Below are 26,860 nucleotides of genomic sequence, written 5' to 3'. Positions count from 1 at the left end.
TAGTCAGTTGAAGTCTGTACCTGAGTACAGATGGAGGCACAACCCAATGTGCTATTTTCCTGTGCATTCCAGATTCCCATGCAATCTTTGGAATGACTGGAGGCTGTGCAAGACCATAGCTATGTTCTTTCTCAGCTTGGCTTCATCTCCATGGGGCTTTAAGCAGGACTGGAAGGACAACATTGGAACAACATTTAAGTACAAATTTGAATGGATTCAGGTCTTATGATCGGAAGATTGTCAGGGGTGTGTAGGTCCATACTCAAAAGGCTATCACACGGAAGAGGGTTTGTGCTCTAATGCTCCAGGGGCAAGACTAGATTTAATGGGTTTCAATGACAGAAAGGCTGGTTTTGGCTGAGTATCAGGAGAGACTTTCAAATGTTAAGAGTGGTCTAGGAATGGAACAAGTTCTCTGGGAGCAAAGATCTGTCGCATTGAATCTTCAAGCAGATTGTTGGGCACACTCCAATCTTGGATTTCCTGCACTGAGCAGGGGGCTGGACTATATGGATTAAAAAAGGTCTCCTCTGAATATATGATTCTATAATTCTAGATGGATTGCAATTCTATGCAAGCACAAATACCTTAAAAATCTGATGGGAGCAGGTATGACCAACCCCACTATTCCCAAGGACAGCAAGAACAATCCAGCTATCAGTTTCTTTCTCTGAACTGTCAAGTTAAGGGAAGCTCTACTGAAGAATAATTTGGGAAATGAGGCAGAAATGACAGGAAGTAGGAGGAGGGAGGGAAAGGAAAATGGAACAGGGAAACAAGATTAAACTATGGGATGTGTCCTGCGACTTTCTTGCAATGCAAAGAGCCGTCCACCATCAGAAGTGCTTCTGCTGACACAATTTTTCTTGCATCAAAGGAAATTTTGCTTTTAATGCAGTAAAGATGCTGAGAACATTAGGGTGAGCCTGTTTGATAGGAGAATTGCCTGTGAGTTAAATGTCCAGTCTTCCCACCTGTCTTCCTTGAATAGCTATCTATGGGCCAAGCTACACATGACAAATGACACTTGAACGGCAAGTGGATTGAGTGGAGGGCAAGTGAACAGGGAGAAATACACTTGCCATTCAAGTGTCATTCGTCATGTGTAGCTTGGCCCTAAGACTGTCTACTGCAAGTGTGCAGTAGCTGAGATGGTATGGTTTTGATGAGGGGTCTTTTGCATCAGTACCGTAAGTGAGAGGATGCTACCCAGGGTCATGGATGATTGGGAAATAAAACAATGTGAGTGGAAACTACATCTTCCAGGAGGCTCGGCTAAAATGCACATGTGAGAAAATGCACGCGTGCATAATGCCAGTCACACAGACTCAACTGAACATGAAGTGGTAAGAATTTTTAAAACTTTTATAATTGCTGGCTGGCTGATGATTTGCTTGCTGTTTATTTTTACAAGTGGCTGCTGACCAGTGTGTAGCAACAAGAAGTCTATAGGGGAGGTGGGAGAGGGAGGGTGAAAACTCGGACTCCCGTCAGGCTGAAATATCTGCTCCCTGTAGTGATGGTGGGCCTCCCACTATAGTGGGACACCTCCCGGCATGCTGTCTCTTTACCCACCAGCTCCTCAGGCACCAGCAGGAAGAAATGGGTGGGGGGAGTGGAGTCGGCATGCTGATGTCATTTCTGCTAAAAACTGGAAGTGATATAGTGGATGCCCTAGAATTTGCACGTATGTGATTGTAAAACCATAGAGTTCTTCTAAATGCAAGAGTGTCTAAAAATGTCATTTCTGGCTTTTACTGAAAGTGATGTCAGAACACCAGTGCAACACCAGCATGTCAGGCTCTGCCCCCCAGTTACTCTTGGGGGTTGCCAGGTATAACCTACTAACCCTACCGCCCTGTTTGTGGCTGCTGAACAGACTGTGAGCTGAACTGGCTGGTGTTCTAGTATTCCTATAATGGAGTTGTAAGTAGTCATTACAACTTTTTCTGATACTGCGTTCTTATAGAACATGAATTCTGTGTTCAGTCTTTTCAACACTGCCAATAATTTTATATACTTCAGTGATGTTTCCCTATAGCATTTTTTTTCTAAACTAACAAGCCTGAACTTCATTACCCTTTCCTCACAGGGAATAGTCCAACCCCATAAAAATAAGACATCTTTCAACCATGCTATTGGTTCCCTCTTCCCAAGGGAGTTTTCAGCTTGTACTTTTTGAACTTTCATGCCATGTGATGAATCTGTTTTGAAACCAAGGAGAGTTTCAAAAACTTTTTGTCATATGGAATGGGGGTCTGGTATTTGTAGGGAAAAAGCTAAAAAAAAATCGACTGAACAAACTTAGGCATAGCCAATGTCATTCTTTGGATCTCAGCCATTGATTTCAATGGAGAGACTTTAAGCACATATCTACTTCTCCTGTTGCAATTAACAAGGCTTGGAATGGCTTAAGTCTGGCAGGATCACACTCTTGGGGTTTGTCTTTTAACATGAAGTTTAAAATCACAATGCAACAATAAATGGAATGGGAGACAACACTGATTGCTCATTCAGACGGTATATGGGGTCACTACACAAAGAAAGGCTAAAAGAATGAGGTATAGCCTAGAGAAATAAAAAATACAGCAGATGTGATAATATTTTTCGGAGTGCTCCAAGGTTCAGTCTTGAGTGACCCCTTCTGCTAGATATCTTGACCCCTAGAAGTAGCAGGGGTGGGGGCTGCAGTGGTATTTTTGTGAGCCACCTTGGACCCTTGTTTTAGTAATAAATTAAATAAAGGGAGAAGGAGGGAAGATCCATTCCAGGGGCTCCTTCATCCTTGTTTGTAGGATTCATCCACATAAGAGCAGTTAACCAGTGAAATAAATTAACTACTATTTCATGCTCTCCACTTTGCCACATGGGAGGAATTTGTGGGAGGGCTTTTACAGGATCCATTTTAAATGCAAATAGTATAAAACCATATGTTACTCTAAGGGCCAGACTACAAGTGACGAATGACACTTGAATGGCGTGTATTTCTCCCTGTTCACTTGCCCTCCACTTGCCCTCCACTTGCGCTCCACTTGATCCACTTGCTGTTCAAGTGTCATTCGTAGCTTGTAGCTTGGCCTTAAGGCCTCAAACCCTGTTGAAAGATCTTGGTGTGGAGACAAGTGAACAGGTTTAGACTGGCCATCAGATTTCATGAAGACTGCAACGGTATTTTCAAACTTCAAAGAATGACCGAAGACCCTTTTATTTGAGCATCCCCTACCACTGACCACCTGTTGTGATGCTATATGTGTTATTTCTGGATCCACAGACTACCAGAATGAGCAAAGGCTTAAAACAGCCTGAATATGGAGAACAAATTTGTGCTACGGTCTCTTGCTCTAGAACAAACAAGGATCACGAGATCTATAAACTGCAAGTTCCTTAACTCTGTAAAATATAAGGGAAAATCTCCATAGTGTGAATTCTAATTGTTATACTGTGCAGTATAAGTAATTTGGAAGTGCTTCCAGACATGAAGAAATGCCGTTAAACCAACCCAAAAGGAGGAACGAGTGTTTCAGGTTCAGTGAGTTGCACGTGAACTTGCAATGCTGGTTAATCTTGTTAAGTTCAGAAAGACTTGATGCGAGAGAGAGAGAGAGAGAGAGAGAGAGAGAGAGAGAGAGAGAGAGAGAGAGAGAGAGAGAGAGAGAGAGAGAGAGAGATTCTGAAACTATGGTATAGATTTGAAATGAATGTTGTCTAGATACACAAATACTCTTTGGAAATAAGGTTTGGTTTAAAAATTCTAGGGTTCCCCCCCTTAATCTAAGAGAAGTTAGTAAAAACATTGTTGAGATGTATACAAGTGTCATTATCTTCAGTCATGAAAGAGTTAATTTATTTATGTTTAGTTAGAGACAACTAGTTTGCATGAGACCGTTTAGATGTTGAGTTGTTCTTCCCGCCAGGGTAAAAGAGGAGTTGCATGCTTAATTAAAAGATCTAGGATTGATTATTGGCTGACCAGTTTTATTGGGGGGCAATTGACAGTCTTTCCTTTTCTCAGGACACCATTGCTCTCCAGTTAGTTAGACCGTTACCTAGAGATCATCAGGATGTAAGGATGTAGAAACTAAGTTAGCTATTCTTTATTTTATCTCCAATGTACTCTATTTTTCCCTATATGTAGTAAACATTTATTCTAGAAGCAGAACATACGTGTCTGTGATTCTTTATCTGCTGTGCAAATAATTTCAACTCTATTATTATATTTATCCAACAAACATCAACACTCACCATATTAAAGACATGTGAAGAGGCAATGAAGTGGGATGAGGCTGTGATAGGTAGCTGTGCTGCATGCTTCCCAGGCCTCTGGTGCAGTGAGGGTGCAGTGAGGGTGCAGTGTTTTAACTGTCAGGGAAATGGCACAAAAGACAAGGGTTAGCGCCCCCCCCCCCTTGGTACTGCAGCTCTGATAGAAATAATTCCCTCCTTGTGTGATTTCTCTTAGTATCTCGAAAAGGACACCACAGAACTGGAAAAAGGACAGAAGACGGCAACCAAGATAATTAAGGGGTTGAATCACCTTTTCTAAGAGGAAAGGCTGAAGAGCCTGGGACTTTTCAAGTTTAGAAAAGAGACCAGAATTTGGGGAGATATGGTAGAGTTTTGTAAAATGATGCATGGGGCAGAGAGAGTAGACGGAGAGAACTTTCTCCCCCTCTTCCAAAATACTAGAACTTGGGGTGCCCAATGAAGTTGATGGGCAGTAGATTCAAGACGGATAGGAAATACATCTTTATTCAATGGGTGTTTAAAAATGTGGATTTCTCAGCCAGAGGATATTGTGATGGCCACAGGCTTAAAAGGGGGCCAGGTGGATTTATGAAGGGGAGGTTTTATGAAGGAGACTAAAGGGGACCTCCACATTCAGAGGCAGTAAATCTTTTAATATCAGTGCCAGGAGGCCACATCAGGGGAAGGCCTTGGCCTCTGTGCCCCGTTGTAGGTCCTCAAGGGTAACTGGTTGGCTACTGAGTGAGACAGGAGGCTGGACTAGAGAGACCACCAGTCTGACCCGGTAGGGCTCTTCTTATGTTCTTAAAGGAAAATAAAGACTTTGAGAGAACTCAGAATGATCCTTGTCTCTCCTCTGGTTTGGTCCTAAGGCCGAGAGTTTCTCTCTACACCAGACATCTTACACTAGGATGCTCAAGTGAAAGCTCTTACACTTGTTCTCCCATTGTGGATACACATGCCCTGCTAGGGAAACAGGGTACACTTGAATATAAGACCACACAGAAAGTAAGGGTCAAAACACACGAGATGCACAGGCAAGTGTCGGATCCTACAAGGATCCCTGGGAATTGTAGTTAAAAAAAAAACCCAACCGCTTGATGTGAAGAGGGACTTTCTCACACACACTCTCTTTTTCTCTCTTTCAAAAATCCTCTGGGAGCTCAAGATGGGGGGGGGAGGGTTTGGGAACGACGTAACAAGAGGCAGGAAAAAAGCCAAAGTGTTTTGCAAGAGAGAGAGAGAGAGAGAGAGAGAGAGAGAGAGAGAGAGACCCTGTCCTTCCTATTCTTCTTCTCCCAGCAGGGTCCTGTTACACCCCTCCCTATCTCTGAGCTCCTTAAGGAAAACCTGCCGATTGAATTTTTGAAAAAGAATCTTTGAAAGAGAATCTCTCCAGTCAAACAACTGTTCTTTGCACTACACTCAGTTTTCCTCCAGTTGCTTGGAGAGGGGAGGCGGTAAGACTACCATTCCCAGGGAAGATTGCAGGACCAACCAAGTTCTCTTCACATGAATTTCATCTTGTGTGTTTCCACTCTCAGTCACTTGAGCGTCCCCATGTAAGATGTCTTGTGTAGAAAGACTCTGAGAGGGAAGCAAAATGTTGACTACTATCTCATTTTTTTTTTATCACAGAGTTCCCAGGCACAGAGGGAATATTACTACCAATACTGTGGCCTTCATAATTCCATATCAGGGGTTCCTCTCCACAATACTTTTGAAGCAAAATTACATTTTGGGGGAATCTACCTGGGACTCTCTAATGCTACATTTAATTTGATCTTCGGAGGGCAAAAGGTCTTTCTTTCTGTTGAATATTGTGGCATGAAAGTAGGCTAGCCAGATACAGCAAGGCTTTTAAGCAGAAAGAATGTAAAACCAACAAGGTCACAGTCCTTGCTTTCCTTTTCTTAGCTTCCCAGTCTTATTTGCAAACAGGTCCCAAGCTGGGAAGAGACAGAAGCTATTTCTGGCCTTTTTTGCAGCTTATGTTGACACAAACGACAAAGGCACTACAGAGACTTAAATATGAGATTTTATTGCTTGCTGACTTAACACTGCTGACATGTACTAATTGTTTCCTTGGTTTCTGGAGGGGCTGTATAGTGAATAGGTTTGTAGCAGGCAGTAAGCAGAGTCAGGAGTTTTAACATTATCATTGGAATAAGGCTTCTGGTAAGACCTGGACAACTCTGACCTGGGTAGCCCAGGTGAGCCTGATCTCATCAGATCTCAGAAGCTAAGCAGGGTCGGCCTTAGTTAGTAATTGGATGAGAGACCTCCAACAAAGACCAGGGTTGCAGAGGCAGGCATTGGCAAACCACTTCTGTTAGTCTCTTGCCATGGAAACTCCACCAGGGGTCACCATTAGTCAACTATGGCTTGAGGGCACTCTCTACCACCAAGACCTGATCTATAGAATTCTTCCTCCTAGTTGGAAATTCACACCCCTTGACTGCTTTAAGAATCAAGGGCGGGGGGAGAAAGACAGGTAGCCATATTGTACCTGATCTTTCCCCCCTTCTGGGAATGAAATAATCCTGGAAGTCATTTATGAAAGCAGAAAATGCTGTAGAAGGGAAAGTTAGCCTCTTTCTTAGCACTGAAGCTGTGTTCTAGATCAACGGCCCCTGTGTCTGTTTTTAGAGCTCCACTAGTTGGCTGAGGAGCCAAACATGGATGCCCTGCATGAGGTGCAGTTTAGTAACTTTTACTATAAGCATCATAGGAGAGAGGCCTACTCTGCTGTAGCTAGGGGTACCATTCCCCTGCCCAGGGCGGGAGATCCCCTGCTCCCACCTTCCTTCCTGGGTAGTGCAGCGTGCTCCCATAACCACAGCATCCCAATTCGGGCTGAATCGCACCCTGCAGAAGGCCGATTTGGCTCCCTGGTGACCACGGGAGTACTCCCAAAGGCCGCCCTTTGACCAGCATGATGATGTCACTTCCCGGAAGTGACATCATCGCATGACCCTGGGAGCACATGCACAAATATTGACACAGGGGCACAGAAAGGTATGTGCCAAGCTCTTTATCTCCTGCCGGGGGACTCGAGGGACCTGGCAACCCTAGCTGTAGCCCCCAAGTGTTGGAACTGCCTGGCTTTGATTGATGTCCTTCAGGAAGCTAGTAAAGACCATTTTTGTCCATAGGGCCTTTTCAAGGTCCTTTTAAAGTTCCAGTGGGCTGTTCTTATGGCAGGCTTTCCCTCTGTGACTCTGAATGGGTTTATTGCAGCTGGGTCTTCCCCATGCATGGGATATGACTGTGGCTTTTTTTTTCAGTTTATGGATGCTTTAAAGTTTTTGTGTTGAATTATTGTTGCTTATTCATTGTTTTATGCTCACTATTTTCATTTTTTAATTTTTCTAAGTTGCCCTGAGTAGCCTAGAGAAGAGTGAAGTATAAATTCAACAAACAAACCAATAAACGCTACTAGTACTACTAGTACTACTTTTCACTTGGTCATAGCAACAACTCTTCCTTATTTATTCATAGTAGCAATGAAGGAATGCTTTTGTTATGTGAGGTGCTCTTGTCCTCTCCCTGACCTCTTCCACCTCCAGTCTGTCACACTAATAAGTAGAAAGCTCGTTGTAAATATATTCAGGAAATGTTGTTTAAGAAGGCCAAAAGTGAGAAAACCCTAATCTGGTACCCGTAACAGGTAACATTCCTTGGTTTCACAGAAATAGCATTCAGAGGGTAAACTGATTTTAGGAATAGAAACTGAGTTGTCATAAAAAAAATCTGGCTGAGGCAAATCTGAGTTTTTTTGTTTGTTTTTTTGCATCTTGCTTAAACCACACTGTGAAACTGTCAAAAGTTGCTTGGAAAATTTCACCTGCAAAATTGACCTACCTAGTCCTGTTGCTGTCTTTGCTACGCTACCACATCCTGCCTTCTACCAGGTCTTGGTGAAAAAAACCTTGCATCTCAGGAAGATGTGTTGCAACCTCATTTCCCTCTTCTGAATGGAAACAGTTTCTTAAGAAAGCCAGTAAGGTACATGTAATGTAATGAATCTGCTTCACATACACTGGCAGATTAGCGGCCATTAACTGGGCCTGGCTAGGGCTGTTGGCCCTTCAACACTGTTTTGGTGCAACTGTGAGCCAAGCTACAAGAGATTCCTGACACAGGTTGGACACTTGTTGTCAGCTTCCCTCAAGTTTTGATGGGAAATGTAGGCATCCTGGTCTTGCAGCTGTAATGGAGACCCAAGCTGTAAAACCAGGACGCTTGACTATTGTATAGGGTTCCTAGGTGCCTGCCAGTGGCAGGCAAACTCCCAGGGGTTTGCCCCCTTGCCCACTGATCTACCAGTGATTGATGGGATGTGGCAAGCCCCCTGGAGGTTGCCTGCCACTGCCAGGCACCCCATAAATGACATCATTGCACTAGCCATGGAAGTGCTCCTGCCCTTCATTTGGGGCTGATTTTGGCCCCAAATGGGCTGAATTGACCCCCCACAAGGTGTAGGAGCACTCCTAGGGCTGGTGTGATGATGTCACTTTTGGAAGTGATATCATGACACAGGCACCAGAGCACATGACTGACACGAGGTAAGTGCCACGTCCCCCTTCCCACCAGGAGGCTATAGGGACCTGGTAACCCTCTTATTGTATAGGCAGGCACTCTGCTGAAAGGGTCCTGAGCTCAGATGACATGCAGAGAACTGATCAAAAAAGAAATAACAATAGCGAGAAGCTATTCAAGTACCAGCAAAGGCAGAACAAAAGCTAGAATATAGAGACAAAGATGGCGACTTCCTGAAATGTACAACATGGCCGTTGCATAGACAGGCTTGCAGAAGATAACCATCAGATTTGGAGCGAGTGAATGAAGACTCGTTGGATTGAGAGGGACTGTTTGGTATCATGTCACACAAGTTAGGACACCAGCTGATGGAGCAGATACACAGTCAGCTTGGGACAAATTGAACAGTAAGGCTCGTCCTGCAGTTAATTCAGCTTTTACTGACCATCAGTTCTTGATGCGAACAGCCTTGGAAGCATTGCAGAGACTGCATGTAAAATCCTCTTTGAAATAATAGAATATACATCCAGAAACACATGTTCCATTTGAACATGGACGAGAATAATGACCTAAGAAATGGTTTGGATGAAATGCTGAATTCAGCTTAACTACAGGGAGTTGCAGAAAAGGAAATTCCAGACCAAGATATGATTGTTCTAATTTTGATAAGCCTACCAGAAAGCTTCGAGAGTGTGATATATGCAATAGTATCAAAATACTTTACTGTACCTTAAGAGGTCATCAGTGGGCTAGACCAAGAGGAAGTGTAAGAAAATGGAGTCTGGTTGATCAGTTCTGAATATAAGTAACAAGGCAAACTAGGATTTATTAGATTAGACGGTCTGGGCAAATCTGCACCAGCCCTTATTTAGGTCCATGAACCACAGCAAACACTCCCCATCTGTCACCATTCTAAGCATCGATCCTGTAATATTAATAGATTTGAATTTACTTGGTTTTCCCTCTTGTCTCTTCTTCCATATTGGTGTGCCTGTTTAATTGTAATCTATTCTGAGAGGGACCTGTCCATAACAGAATTTTAAGATGATGATGATGATAAATTCCTCACTTAGAGGTCATTGTAGGAGTCATACAAGGTATGGACACCTGGCACTTTATTTAAGCCAGCTATATCTGTCCTGGCCTGGATAGCCCAGGTGAGCCTGATCTCGTCATATCTCTGAAGCTAAGTACGGTTGGCTTTGGATGGGAGACCTCCAATGAAGACCAGAGTCGCAGAGCCAGGCCACCTCTGTTAGTCTTTTGCCGTGAAAACCCTGCCAGGGCTCACCCAAAGTCAGCTATGACTTGATGGCACTCTCCACCACCATATTATAAATAATAAAGGACTTCGTACTGCATTAAAAAGAAGCAGCCTGCTTAAAGCCAGGGACCTGGGCAGGAATTCTCAAACCACGACATTAAGAGCTTGGCAAAGGAGGTTGCTTCAGTCGCTTCAGTTCATTACTGCTGACGGTGAGCTGCTTTTCATGTAGTTGACAAAATGCAAATACTGCTGTGTTTCCATTTGCTAAATTTCCCTAGGACAGGATGTTCTACAGCGTTCGAATGGCAAGTCATGATTACAAGGGGAGCAATAGAGTTTTATTCTGCAGGCTGCAATAGTGCAAGTCCAAAATGGGCGTTCTTATGATTGTAACGCGCCAAATGTAACCATTTCCTGCGCTGAGTTCTTTCCTGATGTTTAGACTGCTTTCTCCAACTAGAGAAGTGTTATCAAGTTTCTCAGTGCCATTTGAGAAAGGAAGGCCTGCCATACTAGTTTAGGATAATGATACAACTGGCAGGGATCCTAGCCGATACCAAATACTTCAGGAGGCATGCATACGGAAGATGAAAATAATGGATATACCAGCACGCTAATCATTTATTTTCCCTTCTCATCATTTCCATTTTCTGGCCATCAGAAGATCATAGTTAGTCCAAGATGGTTTGGTACTTGAGATGCAAATCCAGACAACAGTGAATGTAGGTCCTCCTCAAAGCTTCCACCAATGAATGAGCAGCAATTTCTTTCAATAACCCTTTTGCCAAGCCCAACAGTCTATTTGTACTGTACTCATGGGTGGAGGCCGGCCTTCTGCTTTTCTAGCACATTTTAATCTCACACTTGCTCCCATGAGCTCAGAACAGCATAAGTGGTTCTCCCTTCCCCATTTTATCCTTGGCTTGGGAGGGTGCCTAGGGAAAATGGAGTTTGGGGAATGGGGAGGGCTTGGCAGGGGTATGATGCCATACAGTCTACCATTTCCTCTAGGGGAAGTGATATCTGTAGTCTAGAGATCAGTAGTAATTCCAGGCCACACTTGGAGGACTTAGCAACCCTAGGTGGGGATCCGTGATTTCCTTCTGGGTGACCAAATCAGTTTCAGTTCCAGGCCAGAAGCATGAATTAAAGGATTATCATAATTATCCAGGAATACCTGGAGCTGGGACGCCACCCTGTTTGCACTTCAATCTCGAAAAAGATACTAGTATCAGAATGAAAACTGGAACTATTGCTAGGTTCAGACAATACATTCCCCTTTTCCCCACATCCAGGTTACAACCTTTTGCTTCCACCTGGTTTCAGTTAATGAATAAGCAGTTATTTCTTTCAGTTACTCTGTTGCCTAGCCCAGTGGTTCATTTGTATTTTGATTTCTAGGAACTGCTAACATTAAAAAGTTTAACTTAAGTAAGAATCATCATGTTTAACTTGAGAAACTTTTTAAATAATCTAGACATCATAACTAACATCTTCCATAAGTAAATGTCAATTTTTTAAATTTAAGTTACCCATTGCTCCCTTTAAGTACCCCATCATGTTTATAGCCATCATTGCTAAAGGACATTTCATTTCTTACTGGATAACCAAAAATATGTACAAACTAGGGACAATTTCAAATTCTTCAGTCACCATTTCTATTTTGATTCTCCCTTGTGAGAGAGAAACCTCTGATTCTTTATTTTTTGCCATTTTTGGTTTCCAGGCACTGATTACAAACACACACACACAAACACACACACTCCACCCACTGGTAAAATGAATGCATTTTCAGCAGACTAACAAAATTTATTTTAAAAAATATCTCACCCACAGGAAATGAATTGATCATTCTTTATATTGGATCTTGTTTTGAGCCTGCAGCTCTTTGTAACATCTCTGCCCATTTCTGTTGTGAATATAGATGCAGTGACCTAAGGGATGTACACTCCACTGTTCCAGATAAAGCCAGTTTAGACTCATGAAAGCTTCTACTGTGATAAATGTTAATCTTTATGGTTTCCTTGGACTTCTGTTTAATTTTGCTGTAACGTGGCTCCCTCTCTGGAATTATCTTATGTTGTAGGTACTAGCCTGGGCTTAGCCTGAAGCCTGAGTCTTTGGCATGGGTTGAAGGCCAAGATTCAAAGGGGTCTCATTCCATGGCACTTGGCTTGCAGCCTGCAGCTTTGGGTGAGTCAGCCTTGTGGGTCCCCAGAGGTTGGAGTTGTGTTACATATTTTTTCTTTGTTTGTTTAAATTATATTTTTTTCTGTTTCTTTGTAAACTAGCTTGCATCCCCAAGAAGGAGAAAGTGAGACAGAAATACCAGAATAAATAAACACCCAACACATATAAAAATCATACAGTATGCATAGACCATATACGTGACATTGACACTAGAGATGGGCACGATACAAAAAAAATTGCCAATCCAGGTGATCGTGGATCGGCGCCGGTGACAATCCCAACTAAATGATCCACACCGATCATCTCCCGTTCCCGATCTGTGGATCGTGGATCGTGGAGGCCAAAGCGGGGAGCGCTGCTATTCCCAGCTATGTGGGAAGGTGGGTGTTGGCGGTGGCCACCGGGCCCGGCGGGCACAGGGAGATGGCGACGAGCCGCCTCCCCTCAGGGGGCAGGGGGTCTGGCTGCTCGCCGGCAGCACCCCCCATGTGCCCGCCTGCCAGGCCAAAAAGGAGCGCGCTGGCGAGAAAAGAACGGTGGGTGATGCCGGCGGCATCTGTGTTTGTGTTTGGCCGTCTGTGTTTGGCTGTCAGAGCTGCCTATCAGAGTTTGCAGGGATGAGATTGGAGTGCCCATGGCTACAGAACACCCCCTTCCTCCTCCCTCCCTTGGGTGTCTTCTCCCAGCTGGTGACTGCTTTGCTGCTCCGTGCTTGGAAGAAAGCCCTGCTGATCAAGGAAAGCTGGGCTTCCATTCGGGTTTCCAGGGCGACAGAAGGAGGGGAAACACAGCTCAGGCATTCCCCTGGCTCCGTTGCCCCGGGAATAGATTACTGGTGCCTGAGTGTCTGGCTTCCCGATCCAAGCATGATCCAGCCCCGATCCAGCCCCCTCCCAATCGCTGGATTGTTGGCCGTGGCCGATCACAATCCGCTGAGTCACGATCGTGCGATCGCCATTATCATGGGTTTTTTTGGATCGTAATACGGATCGTGCCCATCTCTAATTGACACCATTGGTAATATTACAAATGACTATAATAGGAAATATAGAAAATATTTGCTCCTCCTTAGTATAGGTTCTGTTCAGAAAACTGGATTAACAATGCGTCCCAAAGGATGGAGGATAGATCAGGCCAGACCTCTTTAGACCAGCACACTAAAGTCTAACTCCAAAGACCTGTCAGAAGTATCCAAGTATCCCGACTTCCGGTTTGGGATTCATGGAGGTCTAACGCAGCTCCATTTGTGGAGCTGACCGGATTGCCGTTTTAACCGGCCGGAGGGGTGAAAATAACCCGCGGCCGACTGCTCTCAGGCGGGGAGCAGGCAAAGAACGCTCAAGACCCTAGGGTGAGCTAGATCTCGGACGAGGGGGGGCTCTACACAAGGAGTCTCCCCCCCGATCCTTGAGGTCCCACCTTGCGACGGGTCGGCTATAATCTCTGCGGCAATTTTGGGGCCAATTCGGCTGGCATAAGACCTACATACCCAAGCTTCGATCGGGGAGGGAAGTCGAGAGGAGAATTTAAGATCGAAACAGCGATTACAACCCGAGAAAGCTGGAGAGAAGGTAAAGATCGCTATCTCTTGAAACGGGACAGATTGACAAAAACAGAGAGGAAAGAAAGTAGATTTTTAAACTGCAACAGACTAGTGAAAAGGAGGTGAAGACTCGGCAGGAGTTGTATTTTAAAAGAGACTAAGTTTAAAGAAGTTATTACAAAAATCGGACTATTGTTTTGAATACCTGTGGTTTTGGAGCTGTGGGAAAAAGACACCATCGCGAGACCTGCTGTGGGAAGACGGGAGACAGGAAGTGCGTAACAACAATAGAGTGGCTGGAGGGAAGCGGCCCTTGCCAAAGGACAGGAAGTGGGGAATCGCCATCTTTGAAAGGGGAAGGGTCGTGGCTTCAGCGGAAGAGGAAGTAGGCCATCTTGGATTATAATAACATAGAGAAACCATAGAGAAAAGACGCCCGACATTTTGGATATAAAAAATTAATTTTGGCAAAGATTGGGACATTTAAAAAAAAAGGAAAACGTTTAATTATACGCCACGGAGCTGAGGAAGAGAGCAGATTCGTGGGAGCGAGCTAAAGCAAGCCCCACGATGTCGAAAAAAGAGTGGCAATCGGCAATAGAAAACTTGGACAAAAAACTTATAGACATGATGAAAGAACTTAAGGACACGAAATTGGAGCTTATTAAAGAGGTCAAGGAAGTTACACAGACAGTAAAGTCGGAGCTGTCAGAAGTGAAAAAAGGTGTGGAAACGATTAGCAGTGAATTACAAGGAACGCAGCAGAGAGTTAAAACAGTAGAAGACGCGATGGAGAATTTAATAGACACGCAACAAACAGAGATGAGGCTGGTGAAGGGGAGGATGTCAGTTGCAGAAACTAAACACATGGAGAAGCAGCTTCGTTTTCGTGGTCTGCCAGAAGTGGAAGGGAAGTCAGCGCAAGAACAGATGACTGAGGTGTTGGCTGATTACCTGGGGAAGGAGGAGGAGGAAATTGTGGCTATCCTAGATGTGGCGTATCGTGTGAACTCGAGAATTGCAACCCAGAGGAAACTACCAAGGGATGTGATTGTGCAGTTTACAACTAGAAATATGAAAGAGAGGATTGTGACCAAACAATTTCAAGATCCATTGGAGATTGATGGCAAGACGATTATTATAATGAAGGAATTGCCCAGATCAGTGTTATTGGACAGGAAAAAATATAGAGTGCTAATTCAGACTTTGAAGGACATGAATATCAGATACAGATGGGAGTTACCGGAAGGAGTGTCCTTTGAGTTTGGAGGGGCAAAAAAACGCATCAGATCTGAGCGGGAGATGGAGAGATTTATCAAGGACAATGAAAAAGACTTACCAACAAAACCATGAATATGGAGTGTAAAGTATTATCTTGGAATGTAAATGGACTAAACTCACCGAATAAGAGAAAAAATATTTTCCATTGGCTACTAAAACAAAAATGTGATATTGTTTGTTTGCAGGAGACCCATATTAGAAAACAGGATGTAAAATATTTAAAATCTGGAAAATTGGGCAAAGAATTTGTAGCGGCTTCCAACAAGAAAAAAAGAGGAGTGGTGTTGTATATAAAAGAGGAGCTGCAGCCAAAATTTGTTATGAGAGATATGGAAGCTAGATTTGTAGCAGTGGAATGTAATTGGAACTTAAAGAGAGTGTTGGTAGTCGGACTTTATGCACCTAACGGTGCAAAGGAAAGCTTCTTTGAGGACTTAAGGAAGCACCTAGACGATCTTGTATATGACCAGATAATTCTTGCTGGAGATTTCAATGGAGTGACAGATTTGGAATTAGACAAAAAGACTACAAAAGCACAAAAGAAAAGAGGACTATTGCCAAAGCTTTTTTTTGAGTTGATTCAACAAGAGACTCTCGAAGACGTATGGAGGAGAGAATATCCTAAAACCAAACAGTTTACTTTTTATTCTGCAAGGCATCTTACATTATCAAGAATTGATATGATCTGGGCCTCAAAGGACTTAGCGCTATGGACTAAGGAGGTAGAAATAATGCCGATGGTAGGCTCAGATCACAACCCAATTATGTGGAAATTTGGAAAAAGGAGAAAAAGGAAAGCCTGGAGAATAAATGAGGACTTGTTACAGGAAAGTGAGAATATGGAAACACTGAGAAGAGAGACTAAGTTTTTTATACAATACAACGTGAATAAAGAAGTACCAACCAGTAAAGTTTGGGACGCGTATAAGGCGGTTGTAAGGGGCATACTAATGGACTTAAATGGTAGAGCAAGGAAAAAGAAAGAGGAGAAAAGACAAGAGATTGAGGAGAAAATAAAGGCCAAAGAAGTACAGTTAAAAAAGAGACCAGGGAAAAAGAAAATACATCAGGAAATCAAAATTCTTCAAGAACAGTTAACAGCAATGAGTAATAAAGAATTGGAGTGGAACCTTAAAAGACTGAATCAAAAAGCTTTTGAGGGTGCTAATAAACCTGGGAAATATTTGGCATGGCAATTAAAGAAGAAAAGGGAAAAGAAAATAATAAATAAAATTTGTGAAGAAAACAAAACGTATTTGGAGCAGACTACCATTAGCAGAGCCTTTTATAAATTTTACGCTAAGCTGTATAATAAAAAAGAAGTAAACAAAGAATCAATAGCATCATATTTGGAGAAAACCAAACTTCCAGAGATCTCGGAAGCTTGGAGAAATAAGCTGAACAGTGAAGTAACTGATGAGGAAATAAATATGGCAATACAATCCGCAAATCTAGGAAAGGCGCCAGGGCCAGATGGACTTACGGCTAAATTTTATAAGACAATGGCCAATGAACTGGCACCATTCCTAAAAGAGGTGATGAACGGAGTTTTTAGGGATCAAAGAATTCCAGACACTTGGAGCGAAGCGAATATATCATTGATCCCAAAAGAGGGCCAAGATCTGACTAGCGTGAAAAATTATAGGCCTATATCACTACTCAATAATGACTATAAAATTTTTGCGAAGATATTGGCGGAGAGATTGAAGGGGTGGCTCTCGGAAGTCATAGAGGAGGAACAAGCAGGCTTTTTGCCAGACAGACAAATAAGAGACAACTTAAGGACAGTGATCAATGCTATTGAATACTACGACAAGCGTTGTGACAAAGAGGTTGGTTTCTTCTTTGTAGACGCTGAAAAAGCGTTTGACAATTTAAACTGGGACTTTATGTTTGCCACTATGGAAAAGCTACAAATGGGAGAAAGATTCGTCAGAGCAATCAAGGAAATCTATAGAGACCAGACTGCAGCAATTGTAGTGAATGATGAATTGACCAAGAAATTGACGATTAGTAAAGGAACAAGACAAGGTTGCCCGTTATCTCCATTGTTGTTCATTTTAGTATTGGAGATTCTGATGATACAAATTCGACAAGATGAGGAAATACGAGGAATAAAAATAAAGGACTATTCATATAAGGTCAGAGCATTTGCAGACGACATAATGTTAATTGTAGAAGACCCACTGGAGAACATGCCAAAAGTGATAGACAAGATCAAGGAGTTTGGAGATTTGGCAGGTTTCTTCATTAACAAAAAGAAGTCAAAGATATTATGCAAAAACATGACTAAGCAGAAACAACAATTGTTAATGGAAACAACGGATTGTGAAGTAACTAGTAAGGTGAAATACTTGGGAGTTGAGCTGACCGTAAAAAATATAGATTTGTTCAAGAATAATTATGAAAAATTATGGACTCAGATAGAGAGAGACTTGATCAAATGGAATAGATTGAACCTGTCATGGTTGGGCAGGATTGCAGCAGTTAAGATGAATGTGTTACCAAGAGTAATGTTTTTGTTACAGACAATACCAATCATCAGAGACTCTAAACAATTTGAAAAATGGCAGAGGAAAATATCAGATTTTGTTTGGGCAGGCAAGAAGCCTCGAGTGAAAGTAAAAGTTTTACAAGATGCAAAGGAGAGAGGCGGAATGCAACTGCCCAATCTGAGACTTTACCATGATGCAATCTGCCTAGTTTGGCTAAAAGAGTGGATGACATTAAAGAATAAGAAACTATTAGCCCTAGAGGGATATAAAAAAATTTTTGGATGGCACGCATACCTATGGCATGACAAAGTAAAGGTCAACTCGATGTTCCTGCATCATTTTGTAAGGAGAAGTCTATTTACAATCTGGAAGAAGTATAGAACTTACCTACAAGAAGGAACCCCCTTGTGGGTGGTTCCATATGAGGTGATAGATCCGAGAGCTGTGGATAATGAACAACAATGTTTAACGTACAAAGAAATAACTAAGATTGAAGTATCTAAACTTAGAATAAAGACGCAAGAGGAACTATCACCTAACTATGATTGGTTTCAGTATAGACAGATTAGAGACTTATACAACTCAGACTTTGCAAAAGGGGGCATACGAACAGAGAACTCGGAACTAGAGCAGACCCTTCTTAAAGAAGACAAGAAAAGAATATCCAAGGTATACCAAGTATTGCTGAAATGGTATACTGAGGATGAGATAGTTAAAACACAGATGGTGAAATGGGCTATAAATTTCAATAAAGAAATAACAATGGAGGCATGGGAATACTTGTGGAAAACTACAATGAAGACAACGACATGTATCAATATTAAAGAGAACATTTTCAAAATGATCTATCGTTGGTACATGACACCAAAGAAGATTGCGCTAGGGAATTTGAATACTTCCAATAAATGCTGGAAATGTAAGAAACATGAGGGCTCCCTCTATCATATGTGGTGGTCGTGTGAGGTAGCTAGGCAGTTCTGGGGGGAAATAATAAGAGAAATGAGTGAAATTTTACAGTTTCAAATAAATAAGAACCCAGAACTCCTGCTGCTAAACTTGGGAATGGAGGGAATTCCAGCCCATCATAGGACGTTGATTTTTTATATGACTGCAGCAGCTAGACTTTTGTATGCGCAGAAATGGAAAGTACAAGAAGTACCAACTATTGAAGATTGGATCTACAAATTGCTGTATATGGCTGAAATGGACAAGATGACAAGAAAACTGAGAGATCTGGACTCAGGGCAGTTCAACACAGACTGGGAGAAGCTGAAACAATACCTGGAGAAGAAATGGGAGGTGGGAGGAAAACTGTGGCAGTTTGAGAACTACTGAAATATAATAAAAGTATAAAAGAGAGGGGTGACTTTACCGGGGGAGGAAGAGAAATGTGAATTTATAAGCAGTTAGATTAATTGATTGAGATATATATAGATATGTATAGGTCAACTGATAAAGAATAATTAATGATAAGGTTTAAACATGAGGATTGACTAACTAACAATATTTTCTTTCTTTGACAAGATTTATATGCACCAAACTGAATGTATAGAAGAGTTAAATTGATTGAGTATCTGAGGAGTTATATAGAATTACCATAAAAAGTTGAAATGAGTAATATATAGAGAACAAATCAAATTGTTTGATTTAAATGTGGGAAATTTTTATGGTTTATGATATATAGGTTTATATAGAATTATTCAAAATTGGAAAATGGGATAAATTGTTTATCTAAAGACGTATAGTTTGGGTGTATAATAATTAAAGGAGTTAATGATGTACTGCTTAATATAATGGAGAATGTATATCTGTTTTAGACAGAGGAATTTAATAGAAGTAAGGGAAAAGGGACAGAGGGTGGGAAAGCTGTTGGAAGTCAACAAAAGGGGGGGAAAGGGAGGGGGTTAGAAACGAAAAATTAGGGGAAAATTGATTGTAATGTAAAAATAAAAATGCTCTAACCCAATAAAAAATTTTTCAAAAAAAAAAAAAAGAAGTATCCAAGTATCCCCATTGCAGATAGAGCACTGAGCTCCACAGGGATTTGCCTGCACCATGAGACTCTGGGAGAGATGGATCTTCTAACAAGGGCTGTTTTCACACGGCCAAAGCCTCCGGAAGATTGCGTGAAACTCACAGAAGGAAGCATCTTCCTAGCGCGATTTCCCGGCACGATCCTGTTTAATGGCATGGTTTCTGATGTCATCATGCCATTAAAGGGGATTGTGCGGGGAAATCGCACTAGGAAGACGCTTCGTTCTGTGAGTTTCGTGTGATCTTATGGGTGCGTGTGAAAACAGCCACGTTCTCCAGATCATTCCCTGAGAAATGACCTTGAGACTGTAGGCACACTTTCAGCAGCTCTTCCGGACATCCTTTGGCTTCCTCTCAACCTCAAGCTTTCTTCTGCTCAGCTATTCCCCTTCTAAGTGGAACTAAAAAAAAAATAGCGACGACAGAGACAACTGCAGGGTTTTTTTCCATTCCAGATGAACTGCCTATGCCCTGCCAGGAATGACTGTTATTGCTTTTCTAGCATGCTGACAATGCATTCCTACATTGCTTCTGTTAAGTACATTGCTGAAGTCAAACAATTAAAATTATTATTGGTGTCCTCCCTCTCAGGAAACTGTTTTATTCAAATAACACATTAGTGGGGTTCTGAGATTTTGTTCATATTTGACTTTTAATACAAAGAAGTTTCATAGTCAAAATATTGCTTTGAGGTGAGGGGCAGGCCTGGTGATCAGCGGTTAGGTCATGGGAGCAAAGATGAATCCAGGGAGTACCCAGGGGTAGCAGATGATGCTCCGAAGTATTTCCCACTCCCCCTTTTGCTTCTTTGGCTTTCACTCTCGCAGTGCGATCCTAAACAGCATTATACCCTTCTAAGTCCATTGAATCAATGTGCTTTGAGAGGTGAAACTCTGTTATGGATTGCACTGATAGTTTATTAAGGTCCTAGACCCCAGATCAACATTTTATCTACCTCCATTCTATAAAGTGTGTTTTAATAGGAAATGCAAAATCTTTGATTTCTCCAAACTATGTTTTCCACCATATACTGCGCATTGGTTTAGTCATTTCCTCTGGACACACTTGTTAATTTTTTCCTGTATTAGATAAGTGGTGGTCAGTCATTTCCATAAGGAAAATTAAAACAATGTACCTGGGGAAACTCAGCCTGCGCTAAGGCCAGCTCTGGGTTGGACTTCCTGGAGATTTGGAGGTGGAGCCTGGGGAGGGTGGAGTTTGGGGCGGGGAAAGGACTCAGCAGGCATGTGATGCCATAGAATTCATCCTCTGAAGCTTCCATTTTCTCCAAGGAAACTGATATCTGTTGTCTGGAGATCAGTTGTAATTTTTGGAGAATGCCAGGCCTCACCTGGAGGTGGGCAAGTCTAGCCCATGCTGTCAGCACTCTTAGACAACAATCCTAAGGACACTTTCCTGAATAGGGTGGCCAGGTCACCCAGGCTCCAAACTGGGGGACAGGGGTGGTCGTGGGGGAGCACGCAGGGGGGAACTTACCATGCACACATGCTCTGGAGCCTTTGTTGCACCAGGAACGATGTCATTCCCAGCATGACAGCGAAGGCTCTGGAGCATGTGGGAGCACACTCAGAATCACAGAATCACAGAGTTGGAAGGGGCCATACAGACCATCTAGTCCAACCCCCTGCCCAGTGCAGGATGAGCCTAAAGCATCTCTGACAAATATTCATCCGGCCTCTTCTTGAAAACTGCCAATGAAGAAGAGCTTGCCACCTCCCTAGGCAGCTGATTCCACCTTTGAACTACTCTGACCGTGAAAAAGTTTTTCCTAATATCCAGATGGTACCTTTGTGCATTTAATTTAAGCCCATTGCTTCGAGCCCTATCCTCTGCTGCCAACTGGAACAGCTCCTTGCCCTCCTCCAAATGACAGCCTTTCAAATATTTAAAGAGTGCAATCAAATCCCCCCTCAATCTCCTCTTCTCCAAACTAAACAATCCCAAGGCCCTCAGCCTTTCCTCGTAGGGCTCAGTCTCCAGACCCTGATCGTACTTGTCGTTCTCTTCTGCACCCTCTCAATTTTGCCCACATCCTTTTTGAAGTGAGGCCTCCAGAATAGAGATGGGCATGAACCACAAAAATAATGAACCATGACGTTCGTGAGTTTTCACGAACCAGGAACCAGGAACTGGCACAAACTGAGGCAAGTTTACGAACCAGTTCGTGGTTCGTAGTTTGTGGGGCTTAAATGCCTCTTTCTGGCTGCTTAGCAGCGGCAGGGAAAGGGGCATTTGACAGTTTAAAGGGCCCTTTCCTGCCTTGCTAGTGGCAGTTAAACAATAGCTTATAAGTTGTCCCTTCACACACACACGCACACACAATTCTTGTCTTCAGATCTATTATCTTCTTGGGGGTGCCATTCCAGAAATAGAGTTTCCCTTCTTGTTAACTGTTGGACAGCAAGAGAATATTTTTATTTTTGTTTTCATTTGAGCTGGATTTTTGCATTTTGCTTCTGGCTTGGTTCTTTTTTTTATGTCTGTATTTGATGTTTGTTTGTATTGCTTCTGTTTCCCTTGTTCATTTTATTTTCAACTGCTTTGAAAGTGTTGCTATGCATCAGCACAACACAACATTTTACTAGTTAAAAAACAACGCTATTGCTCACAGTACAAGATAAAGAAATAGACCCATCGGGGTTGGTCCAGCCAACTTTTCTGCTGAGGAAAAAGGAAATAGAGGATCTCTGACCCCCCCAAATGGTTGTGGTAGGGATCATTGGGCCTGCATGAACAAAAAGACATGCCGCCCAGCAGCTGTAGTAAGGAGAGGAATTGGGCTAAGATTGTGTAAAAAACCTGGCTGGGTTCAGCTGTACTGATGCCATTGTACTTTCAGTCCTTGTCAGGTTGCAGCCCTTGTGTTCTTTCAGGAACAACTGTGTTACAAATGATCGTGCTGTGTCCGCAGTAAGAACTTTATGTGATTTTTATAGACACCAGAAATCCCATATTTATTTCTTTTCTGCTGCTTGACCTAGGCAGGGCACCGGAAACTCTATCCGGTATGGTACTTTCCCTTTTGGAGGGATGGGATAAAAATATAATGCCTATTAAATGTTTAAAGGTTTGTAAAGGAGAAGCTCTCTGTCATTTCTGAATAGATCTGGGAGTGGACCTCTGAGGCATGTATATGCTTGCAAATGTATAGATTTTTTTTCTTTCTGTGGAAACACCAGATGATTATATTTTGACCACTGATATTGTGGTATGAGATATTTACAGGTGATTATGAATTTGACCATTGATACTGTGATATGAGATATTTACCATTTGCACAGCCAAAGAACTACAGAGGGTGCTTATGGTAATCATATACAGGCTGAATTTATCAAGGAAAGCTATTGGCAGACAAGTTAAATTTCAAAGAGAGACATGAAGCGGCTTTATACTTAATCAGACCATTTGTCCATCAAGGTCAATACTATCTACTCAGACTGGCAGTGATCCTTAAGAGTCTCAGAAGAGGTCTTTAACATCACCTATGACCTTGGGTTGTCAAAGCAAGGACAAGGGGGCGTGTGTGTGATGTCACCAATGTCACTATGTCACTTCTGGATACTACCTAGAAGTGACAAAGGGTAGTTCTATGAATCACTGGAAACTCTATGCTAAAAAAGTTTCTGGCAATTTCTAGAGCTACCCTTTGTCACTTCTGGGTACAACTCATACTGCGATGTCACTTCTGGTTACATGTATGTGATGTGTGATGTCACTTCTGGTTACATGTTCGGAAGTGATGTAGCGGCAGTAGCAATGGGGCTTCCTAGCAAGAAGCCTCCCACAATAGGAGGAGGCCTGCCAAACCTACCTTTTAACTGGAGATGGCAGGGATTGAACTTGGGACCTTCTGCTTGCCAAACAGTGGCTTTACCACTGAACCACAACCCCTACCAAACACTTGGAATTTTAAATATTAACAGATGCATTACATGCTTGCTTTGGAATAACATCCCGACCCTTCTTCTGTTTAACGTAAATATATCGTAAATATATCTTCTGTTTAACGTAAATATATCGTAAAAAAATGCACTTCAATGAAAGAAGCATTAAGGCCTTTACAAATTCACTAAAGGTTCCCGTAATATAGTCACTGAAATTTAAAACTGCCACCATAAATTCTGCAGTATGTGATCAATGCCTACATAGTATAGTCTGGCATTTTATGCTCGCTTACAATTTAGGCTCAATGACATGGATCTTATGTAGTATTTGTGCAAAGAATTTTTCAGGTAGTGTGGCTGTGTTAGGTCCATTTTGTTGTGTTAGTGGTACTCGTATCACAAACAGAAGCACTATCGGTAGTGCAATATCCATATCATCACAGGCCTATTCAGTCATGATTTTGACATTGCATCCTCACATTACTGAAGAGAGGCTACCCCAAAGCCTCCTAATATGATTGACTGCCATTTTGTGCGAATAAGACAATGCATGTATTTACTAGGGTCTTTACACGCAAATATGTACCCTCAGGAATCTGGGTTTCCAGTTGCATGTACCAAATGTGGGAAATGGTGTGTTGCTCTGTTCACATAACATAGTAGACTTACTGGGTCTCCCATTATAGTTACAGCAGAAGACCTCCCAGCCCTGGCCACAGCTTCCTGCTGCTGCATTAAGACAGAGGTGGAAAGAAACACCATAGAGACTGGGGAGATTGCTAGAGAGTTGTGGTGATGAGTGATGTCACTTCTGGTTACATGATCACAAGTGACTCCACAGTGTTGTGCAATGCTGCATGGTGCCTAGCTTTCTCTGGATGCTTCTGGGGTGACTTTGTGCATTAAAAGTATCACTTGTAGGACTATCTCCCCTTACAGTTGGATTGCCAAAATCATAATGACTAAACAAAGCTTATATGAGCTTCTCCTCCTCCCACCTGCCTATGATATATGGTGTCTCAGGCAGTCATACTTCTTTATGTCACATTCCAAGGGCGCTCGGAGGGCGTCCAGATAAAATGAAAATGTAAGGGGGAGTTCAAGGAACCTCCTCTTCACCCATGGGTTCTCCTAGCTTGCCTGGGCTTTTTTGGCACATGGCTGACTTTATATAGGCCCTTGCGATAAAAAAATAGACATGCCTCTAGTCTACAGAGTAGTTATGAGACATCTAGTCTCCCAGTTGCTCTACATTGCCTTGGCAATGTGGGTCCAGGTAGCCTGCAGGTTAGTGATTCGCGCTCACTGCCAGTTGTGTGCTTTAAAGAGTTTGTAGCTGCTGGTGTGGCTTTAACAAGAGAGCCAGCTGCTGTTCTCACTTTGCCATGAGGTTGCTGGCTGTCCGGATGGGTGGGTGCGTGGGTGGGTCAGGAGCCCAGGAGACTCCTTCATATCAGGAACATATGAGAGCAAACTGTTAATTCAGTGCTTGCATTAGCGTAATCAGAAGAGCTTGTAATAACAACAGAAGGCTCGAGTCATTGTGATGTCCCTGGAAGGGAGTTGCTTCAATACACATCTAATTGTAAAGTTGTGACATTTTATTGACTCAGAATGTGTCTGGAGGGGAGGAGGAACTGAAGGAAACAGAAGCATTTGATGGAAGTGGCTTGCTTGGAAACACAGGCAAACAAACCCATATAAACAATTCTTTCTGCAGAACAGCATTTTATGCTTGAGTTTTTCTTCTCGTGTGGGCCAAAGTACACTTGGCTCTCTGTTGTATCTAATGTTCCCTTAAGCCCCACCCCCCAATCAGTTGTAGGAGATTTACTGGACACAATTTTCTCTTCCTCAAACTGTTTTTTCCTTTTGCAAACACCCATAACTTTTTCTCTAAATAAAGATATTAGCTGTGATGGAAAACTTGTTTCTCAACAACTATTAGCCATGATAGCTAAATCAACCACTGGGCCAGTGGTGATAGTGGAGTGGGGAAGTAACTTGCAATTTGTCTGACAGCAGACAACCTCCCCTCCCCCTGATCATGTTCTCAATCTCCTGCCCTCAATGATTTGAGGAATGAGAGAAAAATGGGGGAGGGGGAGGGGAATAGCATTGATGATGGCATTCTAGGACTTTTTGTAATCTCTATGATAAAGACCAATCTCCATGTCAAAAATCATAGAGATTTGAGGGATTCCTAGACCATACACAGGAGACATGTCACATCTTCTATGATCAAAAGTGGAATCAGCTGCCTAGGGAGATGGTGAGCTCCCCTTCACTGACTGGATGAAGAAGAGGCTGCATGAATATTTGTCAGGGATACTTTAGGCTGATCCTGCACTGGGCAGGGGGTTGGACTAGATGGTCTGTATGGCCCCTTCCAACTCTATGATTCTATGATTCTGTGCTCTAGGAATTTCCCCAATCTTTATGGTCTTTACTATAGAGAAGGGAGATTCTTGGCGCGTCATGGAGGGTGTGATGTCACATCCTCTGAAACTGCACACACCCCAGGCACTGCCCCACTCCAATTTTACTGGAATTTGCTGGTGCAGGACTGGTAACTCTGTGTGGGAGGAGAGCTAGTCAGCTTAGGCCTCATGTGCAAATGGGGTCTCAAAAAAGTCTAGAAAATCATTTGTTAAATAAAAAATAGACTTATTTGTTTGGTGCCTTCTTTGTCTTCCTGTGTTGTCATTTTTTAATTTTATTATGATTAGAGGGCTCAAAAGTTGTAAGGGGCTGAGGCTTCTCTGGACTTCCAAGAGAGACTGATCATGAAGCTGTTTTGTACTGAGTCAGGCCATTTATCAAGTTTAGTATTGCCTGCTCTAATTGGCAATGGCTCTCTGAGCCTCAGGCTGAGGCCTTTCATATCACATACAACCTGTTCCTTTTCCTTGCAGCTATTGGAGACTGAACGTGGGATCTTCTGGATGCAAAGCTGATGTCCTACCACCAGATCTGCCAGGCTTCCTGTTATGGTGGGAGGTGTCTCACTGGTGGCCCTCAGCAATGCCTCAGATATCAAGAAATCCCAGAAGTGACATGGAGCTGCTCTAGGAATCACTGGAAACTCTACGGTAAAACCAGCAGAAAATCTATGGTTTCTAGTGAGTCTTAGAGCTACCCTATGTTACTTTGAGTTTTTCCCTGGAAGTTGCAAGTGATATTGCTGACATCATGCACCCGAATCCTACCCACCACTGAGCCACAGGTTCTCATTAAAGTTTTGATGCAGTGTGTGTCTGAATACTAGTTGCAAGTGAAGCCCCAAGATAAGGCCGATGGCTTCCTTCCCTGCTTGGGGCATTAATCGGAGGGCATTTTGTTTGGCTCCTGTGAGGAA

The sequence above is a fragment of the Eublepharis macularius genome, chromosome 8 (genome assembly GCF_028583425.1).
Source record: "Eublepharis macularius isolate TG4126 chromosome 8, MPM_Emac_v1.0, whole genome shotgun sequence".
Classification (NCBI taxonomy): domain Eukaryota; kingdom Metazoa; phylum Chordata; class Lepidosauria; order Squamata; family Eublepharidae; genus Eublepharis; species Eublepharis macularius.
This window is presented reverse-complemented; position numbering follows the sequence as displayed.